This window comes from Meles meles, chromosome 2, assembly GCF_922984935.1.
Source record: "Meles meles chromosome 2, mMelMel3.1 paternal haplotype, whole genome shotgun sequence".
Taxonomy (NCBI): Eukaryota; Metazoa; Chordata; class Mammalia; order Carnivora; family Mustelidae; genus Meles; species Meles meles.
The window spans coordinates 62,867,978-62,880,301 of record NC_060067.1 but is presented as its reverse complement, the minus strand read 5'-3'; the positions used below and the strand labels follow the sequence as shown (position 1 = coordinate 62,880,301).

Sequence of the window (12,324 nt, the reverse complement as noted above, 5' to 3'; positions counted from 1 at the left end):
GCTGCTCTGCCTACTTGTGATCTCTCTCTGTCAAATATATAAATTAAAAAAAATTTTAAAGGTATGAACAAGGTATGGGGAAACCATAAAGGAAAGTGAAGGGCCTGGGAGTGTTTTTGCCATGCTTGTGCCTGGAGGAGTCAGGGGAGCTAGGGGTTACTGGGATCCAGACAGGGGGCTAGTGGGACAGGAATCGAGGCTTCCACAGTATGAGGGACACACAGAGAGGAAGTGTGGTGGGTGAGAAAACCCCATCTTACACTTCTCTTGGCCAGGATCTCCTACTGCTATCTCCCATTGGCCAAACTCAACAGGAACCCAAGGGTGAGGAGGCATTGTTGCAGTTTCTACCCATCAGCCTCCTGGGACTCTCGTCTGAGCATAGCAGGTAGGGAGTGGACTTCAATGGTAGAAAGAATGAAGTTCTGGGAAGTTAACTTATGTGCCCCAAATCACCCATCTGCAGGAAAAGTCTGAATGCATAGGACTTAAAAATGCCATTTCTTGGCCAGTTACTGTATGACACCCCACTGAGCTCTAGGCACTTCTAGATCATCCTGCCAGCCATCTGTTGGCATTTATCCATCCATCTATCCAACTGCTATTTACTGAAAATTTACTTTGTGCAAATACTGTGCCCAATAAGACATAGTCTCTGTCCTCAAGGCACTCCTAAAACTCAGTATCATATAGATTCTGCCTCTTTCTAGGATGGCTGTTATCTAAATGCTTTGTAAAAACAAATGCCTATGAAACAAAACAAATCCTCTATGCCTTGGAGTCCAGGGGAATCTTCACAAAAGAGAGAGTCCTTGAACTGAGTCTTGCAGAGTGAGTCTACCTTTTCTTAGCCCAGAAGTAGGGGAAGTGTGTTGGGAAAATGCAGTGACACGTGCAAAGATATGAAGATGTTAGAATACCCAGTGTTTCTGAGAGGCTTTCTCCTGCTTGTGGGAACACAGGGGTCAGCAGCTTGAATGTTGACAGTATATGGGAAGGGATCCACTGGGTTTTGATTGTTAGGGACCATGCATGACAAAGACTGGGCTTTGGACTTGAGCTGTGTGTCCTGGACCAGTAATGGCAGGAGAGTTATTAAAGAGCCAGACTAAGCTCCAGGTGTTCAGAAACCCTGTGTGTGACTTCACAGCTGCATGCCCCACTTTCTGCTTCCAGTGAGTCGCTGTATGGAAAGGGGAGACAGCTGCTAGGCTCTCATCCACGGACAGTCCTCTCTGCATGTGGTGTGGTATATCTAGGGCTTGGCCTCTTTGAAGGTTGTCTCCTCCATGGAAGTGGGGAACAGGGCTTGAACATTTACCCATATAACACAAACAATGTGCACCAAATACTGGAAAGGTCCTGCACTGAACATTGAAGGATGCTGCTTGGTCCCAGCACTGTTGTTAACTGTCCGTGTGACCTTGTAGGAGCAGTCGGTGTCTCCTCATTTATAAATGCTAATGCATAAATCTTTCTTTTACTGTGGTGTTTTAAGTATGAAATCAGTTGATGCATCTGAAAATGTTTTGCAAATGATACAACATTATGGAAAGATGCACAGGCAATCACTTGTATAACAAAGTCTGCAGACTGCTGTAACCTCAGCTATGTTACATTTGGGTTTCTAGGGTTACGCTGACATTGATTTTTGGATATTAATATTTAGAGGAATTAAATTAAATTGATTATGGTCACATAGGACAGATTTGCATCCCCTTCCCCACTTCAGGACCATCCACCACTTAAATGTGTTGCTTAAACACTCCCTTCATTTCTTTAAGTGCATCAGTTAGCAATGTTGAGATGGGATACAGGAAGATAATTTTAATGGAAGGATCATAGGGTGCAGGACAGTCCCCTCCAAGGGCTTACTGCTTCAGATCAGAGGCCTGGGGAGGTGGGCTCAGGGAAGAAGCTGCTTAGGCAGCCTAACCTGCCATCTTCTGTATAGCCTTGAACAAGGTACTGAAGTGTTCTGCCTCAGTTTTTCACCTGAAAAATGATTAGTTTGGCCAAATAGGTCTCTTCCAGCTCAAAGATTCTGTAAAATAATCTGAGGGCTTTAGAGGAGTGGGGGGTGTGGGGATAGGTTAGTCCTGTGATGGGTATTAAGGAGGGCATACATTGCAAGGAGCACTGAGTGTTATATGCAAAACATGAATCATGGAACACTACATGAAAAATTAATGATGTACTGTATGGTGACTAATACAACACAATAAAAGTGAATATAAAAAAGATACAAAGAATAGTTCTATTTAAAAAAAAAACTATAATTCTGTGGTGCCTGGGTGGCTCAGTCAGTTGAGCATCTGCCTTCAGCTCAGGGTCCTGGGATTAAGCCCCATGTCGGGCTCCCTGCTCAGTGGGGAGTCTGCTTCTACCTCTTTCTCTGTGCTCTCTCAAAGTTGGGGGAAATCGGAGGGGGAGATGAACTATGAGAGACTGTGGACTCTGAGGAACTAACTGAGGGGTTTGGAGGGGAGAGGGGGTGGGAGGTTGGGTAAGCCTGGTGGTGGGTATTGTGGAGGGCATGTATTGCATGGAGCACCGGCTGAGGTGTATATACAATGAATTCTGGAACACTGAAAGAAATTAAAAAAAAAAATCCTAAAGAAAAACCCCTGTAATTCTTTCGTATTTGGTGACAAAAAATAGTCTAAAAAAGTTGGATGTATGTTCTTATGCTTCTCCCATTTTACTGTCTTCTCTCAAGCTTCCTGCAGAGGCTTTGCTGAGGTGCTCACACAGAGGGCGTCGGGAATGGACAGGGGAGGGGCTGAGGAGGAAACCCTTAACTTTTGCTGTGTCCTTAAACCTTTGTAAATTATTTGATCTGTAACAGCTCGTGTTTTTAAAATCTTAGTAAGTGTTCAGAAAAGATATAACTAGCAGCTTGCGAGAGATGTGAACAGCCTATTGTATAAAAAGAGTTTTAAAATGTCGTGAGAGGTGTCCAAACTTTCTAGCATTTAGAAAGCAAAATTTGGGGTCTTAGTGACCCACAACAAAGTACAAGACAGCCAGGTGGTGGCATCAGCATGACGTAATGGGTGGCGCTTTCCAAGATAAGCTGCTCTTTGCTTTATTCCGAGTGTCTAAGAGCTGCCCCAGAATGCTGTAGTTCTATCTGATCTCAGTCACTTTGAAAAGGATGTGGTGAGAATGAGGTGAGGCTAGGCAGACAGAAAGAATTTCGTGTCCATAGGCTTTAGAAAGGTGGTACATTATCAAGGCTCTTCCCTTCCTGACACGTGTATGTAATGAACATCCGATGCCTATTATGTGTCCCTGCTCCGCCCCAGATAACCCGTAGGTTCTGTATTATCATCCTTATTTTAAACAAAACCAAACTGACATTCACGGAAGTTAAGTAACGGGCCCTACATTGCACGTACAATAAGCTGGTGTTGCAAACCATTGCCCTTGATACATTTTAGTAATGCATCGGGGCAACAATCTACCTGCTCTGAGCCTCAGTTTGCTCATACGTGATATGGGGGTAACACAACAGCTGTGGTAGGGCTCCTGTGAGGATTACAGGAAGGATATCTAAGCTAAGATATGGAAAGATAGGGACTGACGTTAACTTGAACTTTAAGATGAAATGTCCTGTATGACTTAGAGGCTTTCGTCTTCAAAAATGAGAAGCACTTCCCTCTGCTCATGACCACAGGTGGGGCAAGCAGGGGTTCTCACAGCTCTCTGCCCTTCAGAATTACCTGGGGAGCTATTACAAATACTGAAGCCCCATAAAATTTTATCCAGTTGTCATGGGGTGGAGCCCAGATACCGATATTTTTAAAAATGCTCCGGGTATTTTGAGGCGCATGGCAGTAGATTGAAGTGGACGTGAGAGCTTCCCTTCTCAGCTCTCTGCCTGGGGCCACACACTGGCATTTTCTCATTCCTAACTTAAGTACCAAAGGAGGGCACGTCCATCTGCCTCACTGTCCCCAGCTCATCCTAAATGGAAATTCAGCCATGCCACTTTTCATAATAACTCTATATGCTTGGAGTTATTTCTGAGTTAATTTTCAGTGAAATGCATAAAGGAAACCCACCGCGTCCAAACACTGACACCACAGATAAGAGTGGGAAAGGCTTCGAATCTCACCAGGCAGTGATTCCTGCATCAGGTCTCGCTATAGGCAATGAGTGAGTAAAACTCAGGCTCCCACAACTGTCGTTTGGGTTTGGAATTGTTCATGTATTCTGTGAAGTTCTGCTGTGTGCTAAGCACCATCCATGTAGATATTAGGAATTAGAGACCACAGAACAAGGCCCTGTCTTGTAACACTGGTTTGTTTCTTCATGGCACTGTAAGCAACTATATTAAATATGTGTCTGTAAATAATCGAAGAATATATGGTGGTATTGGAACACAGAGGAAGGCATGCCCAGAGGGGTCCATGCACCTTCTTGGGGTCAGTGGAAGATTTCCTTACTCATTTCTCTACTGCTCCTTATGAGTTGTCCTGACTCCTCCTTGGGACATGATAATGGAAGGGAGAGGGGACCCCCAGGCCATCATATTGCTTCCGGGTCTAGAGATTGTCCAAGATAAAAGAGCAACCCAGAGATACTATAAGGTCCAGCCAGGGAGAAAAATCTCATGTGTTTGTACATTTATTTATTTATTTATTTTTAGGAATTGGGGCATTTCCTTCGGTTTCTCTTCCTAGTTAGCCACAGAAACAAAGGCTAAACTTTGCTTTTGTGATCAAAGAGAAGGCATGCTCAGGTGCCATCTGTCAGTCACAGCAGGGTCCTTGGTGCAAGTGGCACTGATATGTCCAGAGCTGGCTCTGCAGTGGGGATGGTGGCAGAAGCACGGGGGGTTCCCGAAAAGAGACTGCACTCTGCCTGTGGGGGCCCACAGTCAGGGAGGAACCCGGCAGGAGATCCTGGGGCCCTGGGGAGTCTGTGAGGACAGGCCATCTCTTTTCATGATCACTGTTTATTTCTCCAACAAGGAGAGATATCAACTGTATTAAACGTTAGATGCCAATGCAAATCTCATCTTAAATGCCAACATGGGCAATGTAATTGCCAGGCTAATGTACCAGCTTCCAAAGCCTAGGCAGGAGAAACAGAATACACTCTTAATTCATTCTGGCTTAGAGATCTGTGCTTTCATTTCAGTGACAGAATTCTCATGGGATTTACAGACATCTAAGGCTCTGGAACTCCTTGGGGTCCAAAAAGAGTCCAGTTTGAGCAACATTGCTTTACCCTATGGTACCAACACTAAAAGCCAATCCATTGCTCTCAAGGGATACAGAGGGCCATATCAAAGAGAGGAGCACAGCGTGGTAGGGGTCCTGAGAGTAGAGGAGTTCCTGCCCTAAACATCCATTTTGGCCAAATAGCCCCACAGTTTTGGAGGGATGGTCTCAGTTACTACATTCAATTAGCTTACTAAGTACTTTGTGTGTTGAAAAGCATTTTTTAAGAAGATAATGGATTTTATGGTTAAAGCACATAAATATTTCAGAAAACTATTAAAATAAAGAAAGCAATGTCCTAAGATAGGTGTTTGCTTAAGATTTCCAAAGGATGTACATTAGATTTGGGTTTTAAAACCAGGATGGCTATTTCTAAGCTTGAAATTCATCTGGGGTCTCGGTGAATATGTTAGGAAGGGAAGACTTGTTTTATAAATGGATTGGATTTTGGTGTGGATCTTAATCCGAAAATAATTAATACCCTTATGGTACCATAAGCAGTTTAACAATTGGAAATATGTAAAGCAACAAATCACATTTCCTTGTTATCCTGGAGAACTCTTGTTCTTCACTGGGAATTCACCAGTGCTACCAAACTGAGCTTGCAAAGAGACATGTTATCATAAATATTTCTGCTGCATTTCACCTGATCTAAAATTAATATTTTATGAAGAAAAACAATGCATTTACGGTGAAGATTTTTTTTTGCTCTTAAATACTTCTCACTTATTCCTCAAAGATAAGACTTATTATAAAAATGCTAGCCTCTTTATTTCAAAGTTTAAGAAACATCATGCCAGTAATGACTGTACCCGAATGGACACAGGAAATGGCTGAAAGCTAACTCTGAACTGGCGGGGAGGATATTAGAGATGGTCAGGAAGCCACGATGTACTCTGCAGCTGAAACTGGGTCAAGGCTGGAGGGGAGGGTCAGAATTTAGGCTTGATGCTTTTTTTCATTAAACCATGAAAACAAGAAAGAACCCAGCATAAAGTGCATACAGTACACATCTGGATCTCTAAATAGTCATATTCAACAGATCCCAAATGACAGATGTCACTTGGAGTTGAGGCAGGGAATGAGGGGTTACCGTGTGAATATTTTGAGGATGAGGACCAAGGAGTGTGCTCGTGTGTTTGTGCGTGCACATGTATGTCTGTCCATGCACACATGCATATGCTTTGAGTAAACATGTTGAAACATCTGACTTCTCAGATGCAGATGCTTATTGATTTGGTCACAGTTATATGCAGCTTTCTTCTATTTTCATACAAAAAAGGAGAAAGTTACATCTTAGAGATGCTCAGACGTAGAGGAAGCTGTATGCTGATTGGATTTCTATTTCTGTACCCTGGTCAGAACAATCAGCTACATTTAATTAAGTATAACATTTAATTTTATTGGATTTCCAACAAATGAAGGCATTTGAGTCAAATGGATTGTTATTATAGATTTTTTTTTTTTTTAGGAATATAGGAGACTGCTTACCTAGTTTTTCTGCTATTAAGTATGGGCATATTTAAAAAAAAAGATTTTGCAACTGCCTTGGTAAGAAATAACCTCCCTTAAGTATCTCAAGGTAATGTGCACCTGTATCCATTTTTCTTTTATTTTAAATGCTTTTGAAAACACCCTTAATGATCTGATGCAAACTATAGATTTTGGAATATATCCCCCCTGGTGAATTTTGTTTTCAAAAGTCGTATCTTTTTCTCTGCTGCAGAAAATGTTCCCTTCCTTCCGTGGTAGGGTTTTTCTTTCCCCACTTTTCCCATTTTGTAGTAAATAGCCTCTTGCTTTATCCTTTTTCTCACTCACTCATGCTGTTTTCCCACTGCCCTCTCTTCCTTCTATCCTCTCTTCCTTCGTCCTTCCCCTCCTCCTTCTCCTTCTTCTCTCCCATCCTTCCCTCTTCCTGCTCTTATCATTGAAGTGATTTTACTGCTCAGATAAAACTAGACTGTAGCAAAAACAAAATGTAGATTATTGAGAGCTTAATCAGATGTTTTGGAGCTCTGGGTGTTATAATAAGAAATGAATCTTGGAACACTACATCAAAAACTAATGATGTATTGTGTGGTGACTAAAATAACACAATAAAAATTGAAACAAAATCAGAAAAAATAAAAGTCTACCTGTTTACTTCAACCTGTTTACATATGGCTTTCATAAAATCAAGGCAGAAACACACTGAGTGGGGCTAGTACTGCCAGGCCCTTATCTGTCTGTCTATCTATCTACCAATCTATCATCTCTCTGCGATTACCTGACACAGTTTACAGGCTGGCCCTTGGGTAGAGACTGGTCCAAGGGCCCTACCTCCCCCATGGACATATAAAGGTCCATAGTGAAAGCATTGTCATTTTTAAAATAGTCATTTATTAAGCATCTGCTATATGCTGGTCATTTTCTGAGGATCTGTTTCACGGTAAGGTAGATCTCAAAGAAGTTTGAGAACAACTTTAAGCCCAAAGACAGGACAAGAAAAGCCAGGTAATCTAATAGACACTGAACTGAGAGTAATGTAATCAGTAACAATGATAACAACAACAACAACAACAACAATAACAATAACACCATCTCCTGAATGCCAGAACCCTATGTAGGACACTCTGTTTACTTTAGATTCCATCCTAAGGCAACAATCCAAATGACCTAGATTTTTCAATATTGAACAGTTCTGTCATTTTGTTCAGCAAGAGCCTTCTTGAGCCAAATCTGTCTAGTGAACAAATGCACAGTATGGATTCAGATGAGGTCACTGCTTTCTTTGAAACTTCAAGTGCATTTAGAACTTAACCCCTGAATTGAGCTTCCTCCATATAATTAACTCTTTCTTCTCCCCCTTCTTTTATTCAGGATCACTGGCCTGGCAAGATAGGAAGCATGTCTTTAAGACCCAGTGTGCTTAACTGTACAGAGCACTGTGCAACTTCGACTCTGTTTCTCCAGCCCAAAAAAGGGGATATAAACATTCACCTTCCCTTGCTCATAGGATGGGTTTGAAGACCAAATGGGATGACGGAAGTGAAAGTATCTTGGCAACTATAAATGGTTATGCCATCTAGTTCAACTGGTAACTATTGAGCAATTTCTAAAAGTGTCAGTACTGTGAAGGACAGTAGGATTTCAAATTGGCAAGGAAAGTGTTCTAAAGAAATTCGTATCTTTTTTCATTAAGTCTTAATATTTTTAGAGGATTGGTACATTTGAGGAGTTGTAAGATACTACCAAAGCTTTGAAAGATGAATGATTAAAATAAATATGAAAATGAGGAAATTAGCTTTCTGGAGAAATCACCTTAAAACAGGACTTCTTTAGGTCAAAACTCTTAAAGAGGGAAACGAAGTCAAGGAACCTAATGGAAGTTTGCTTGAATACAAATTAAGCTGATGATAACTGTGTCAAAAATGATAGTATAGCCACTATCCTTTACTTGGCTCTTAATAATTGCCACGCACTATAATACGTAATTTTTTATGTACTGCATTGCATTCTTCCCCACACATCCAGAAGGTGAGTATTGCAATTCCGTATTATAAAGAATGACTTGGGATTCTGAGAGATTAAATAAGCTATTGAAATCATTCTGCTAGGAAGTAACTGTCTGACCCCAAACCCAGGTTCTTTCTTTTTCAAAGAGTAGGTGGAGCCAAGTAGTAGGAAGATCTTGGGAAGAGAAGTAAAAGTTTGGGGTTAGGAAGTGTTCTTATGGGGAATGCCCATAGAGTTAGGAGATCCCCGGACATGCCCAGGACTAAGGGGGACCTGAGCTGTGAACATCCATAGGTGTTATGGGGCAGATTAGCTCCCAGGTGCCTATCAAGACATCAGACTATCGATAGTTCAGGGAGTTGAGAGTGTAATGACACAGCTCTGACTTTCTTTTCATGAAGCTACCTCCCTACATTAATTTGGTTTCCTAGATAGATTTGTCTATTGGTAAGGAACTTATAACCAAAGTCACTTTCAACACTGCAGAGTTACAGAAGATAGACACATGGACCAGAATGCCAGGATGAGATAATACTGCTGAGTCCTATAAACTTTGAATGCCTTAGATGAAATCTGCAAAGCCCATGATTAAATATGGGTCCACCAGAACCCCACAAAAGTTTAACTCTCTCAGAGGTTGGGTCTGGGCCTTAGGAACCCTTCATATTTATCTCACATTAATTCAATAGAAAACCCACGACAATGGAAGGCTGTGTCTTCAAACACATGGATAGGGAATTTCCATGTCATGTTCAGATCTTTTGACTCCTCTTAGTTTAGGTGGCAGGTAACTATGCACAGTGTTGTGTCAGCATGGTGGACTTCTATTTCTTATGCTTAAGTGTTTGGGAAATAGTCCTTCAATTAGCATCACCAATGAGATAAAATAACCAAACCCAGACACCAATTTTGCTATTGCTTGTGGTCTGAGAGATAAAAAAATGCTGTTGTTTAGTTTGAAAGAAAATGTTGTTATGATCATGACCCTGAACACATCCAGCAGAGCACTGAGGAAGCGTTGTGCACAAAGCAGGAGCTTGGGACTCAGGCAGACCTGGGTCTCATTTCTGGCTTTCCCTCTTATTCACTGTGTAAAGTGGACAATGTAAGGAATCTCTCTGAACATCAGCATCCTTTTGTACAGAGTAAGACTAAATATACCTACTAAAAAAAGCGAGTAAACCATGAAGATGATTTCCAATGTATTCCACCCACAAAATAACAAATGAAAAAAACCCACAAAGTATATTCCCATAATGACTTTTTTCACAGTTCTGTTTTCAATGGTAATTTTTCTTTCTTAAGTTACTGATACTGAACTTTTAGCCATATCTTTCCAGACTTACTGATAATTCACTTTGCAACATCACTGGACATTTTGTTTCATCAGTAAAAATCTTCAACCTAATTTAGATTCAAGTAGTTATCTCTGTTTAATGATGTAACCCCTTAGAGCCCTGTATCTTTCTCACACTAGAACAGATAGGGATAGCCTGGGGGAGCTCTTCAGAACTCAGGTCTTGGTAGACCTTGTCAATTGTCTACAGTGTTGTCTGTAACTTCTTTTTAAAAAAATTATTATTGAATTATAGTTGAGATAAGAATATAAGTGCTTTATGTAGTGGTGTTCATAAAAAGATGCTTCTAGACTGAGCTCTGCTACTCACTGTTTGACCTTGGCAGTGACACCACTCAGCTGCCACTTGTCTATTTCCTGAACGTGATTTCTGTGTCAGACACCATATGTACATTTGCTCTCATCTTCACAGGAACTCACAAAGTGTATTATTTTACCCAGTTTTGAGTTACAACACATCATCAACAGACACACAAGTTACACATCACATTCACATACAGTGTTGACTGACCTCAAAGCACCTTCGTTTTCTATTTCACCATGTTGTACAACCACATCAACTTCCCAGAGCCTCAGTGGAAACATCTCTTAAATGACCTGGTGTCATCCTGTCTACTTAGTAAAGGCTTCTTGTGCAAGACTATGCAACTGTGATATATTACTATTGTTTAATGAGATTATTAAAATAAAATATTCATAAATTCATCCATATTAATAATTCCATGGCAATTATGGGAATGTTTTAGGAGTAAGGCCAGCACTGATTTGGGGTAAGGAAAGTAATGATGAGTGAACTGACATTTATTGAGTACTTACTAAGTATTAAATATGTGCCATATTTCATTTAGTATAAATAGTATATTATTGAGGCTAAAAAGTTGTCAGTGCAAGTGTTATGTGATATTGGTCCCTTATAAAGATGCAGGAATTGAGGATTGGTCCTAGTGGCAAGAGTTTGGATCCTGTCCAACTCGTCAGATGTTAAATCCCACAGTCTTTCCAGGACAGAACCTGACTCATGGCAAAGTGAGCTAGAAATATGGTCCCCTGATGCTAAGGCCAGCGCTGGCCAGATGGTACAGAAAAGGATAATCTTTGGTTTTAGAATGTTCTTGTTCATGGAGTTGTCTAAGTGGGCTCCTTGGAGAGAAGAGAAATATCGCCATTAAATATTTCTAACACTACTCCAGGAACGGCTTCAAGATGAACCCCAGGAAGCTGCCAAGACACATTGTTCTTATCAGTCAGCTCAGGTGCAGTCAGAGTACTTTTGAATTCTCTTATGGCATTAGTAGCTGGGCAACCTTGAACATTTACTTGGACCACTCAAGTTCTTCTGTAAATGGGGGAAAATACTAACCTAACTCAAAAGGTTGGGTGTGATGATCAAGGGTGTTAACACCTACAGACTGGCCAGCAAGAGACAGAGCTGTAAATGCCAGTTGCATTTCATGCTTCTCTGGGGCATATTTTATCTTGAGTTTCTCAGAGGTTTTCTGAAGTTTTGTCATTTTTCTGGCAGACCTCCAATTGACCTGGCCTACAGCTGTCTTCCTGAGATTTGAAATAACCATTCCCTGTGGTTTGAGCCCCCCCGCCCCCAGGAATCCAATGGAGCAACATCATTGAGGGTCTATGCTACAATAGAACAAAGAGGGTAATCAGATAAGTAACACTGGCACACAATTAAAAAAAAAAATCGGTATTGATAGCAGCCATGTCAGTATCTTATAAAGCAGACAGACTTTGAGGACACCAACTCTCTTTTCTATCTCACTCTTTGATGTCTTGTTTGTTCTCTCCAAGAAATACCTGGCAGAGATGCCTCCTGGCATCTTGGAGGGTGAACACTGTACCCACCTTCACTCTTATTCTTGGACTCCTCACCCCTGTGAGTGGAAGGATGGTTGGCATGATTCCAAAGTCACGCCAAACGAGAAAGGGAATTATTTCAATTTAAAACATTAAAAAAAGAAACATATATCCACAGGGGCTCCAGGAGTTAACTTCTACTTTCAATGACCTACTTTGAAGTGTGTCTGCCTTTCTAGGGGGCTGTCCTAATGAAGGTCAGCCAAGAGAGCCAGCAACCAGGCTGGCCTTCAGGTTTTAGTACCAAACAGGGGGTCCAAGCTCCAGAATGAGAAGATTGAAAACATCTAGTCTTTTAATTTTTAATTGGTACATATCTTGATTTTTTCTTTCAGCACAGTGAAGTGTTCTTTAAAAACTGAGTTA

At 41.2% G+C, this 12,324-nt stretch overlaps 1 protein-coding gene across 2 annotated transcripts in view; it reads right to left on the bottom strand.

Moving 5' to 3' along the window:
* Positions 1-12,324, bottom strand: part of CLNK (cytokine dependent hematopoietic cell linker) — a 168,869-nt gene that overhangs the window by 155,745 nt on the left and 800 nt on the right. The gene's annotated exons all lie outside the window — the stretch shown is intronic.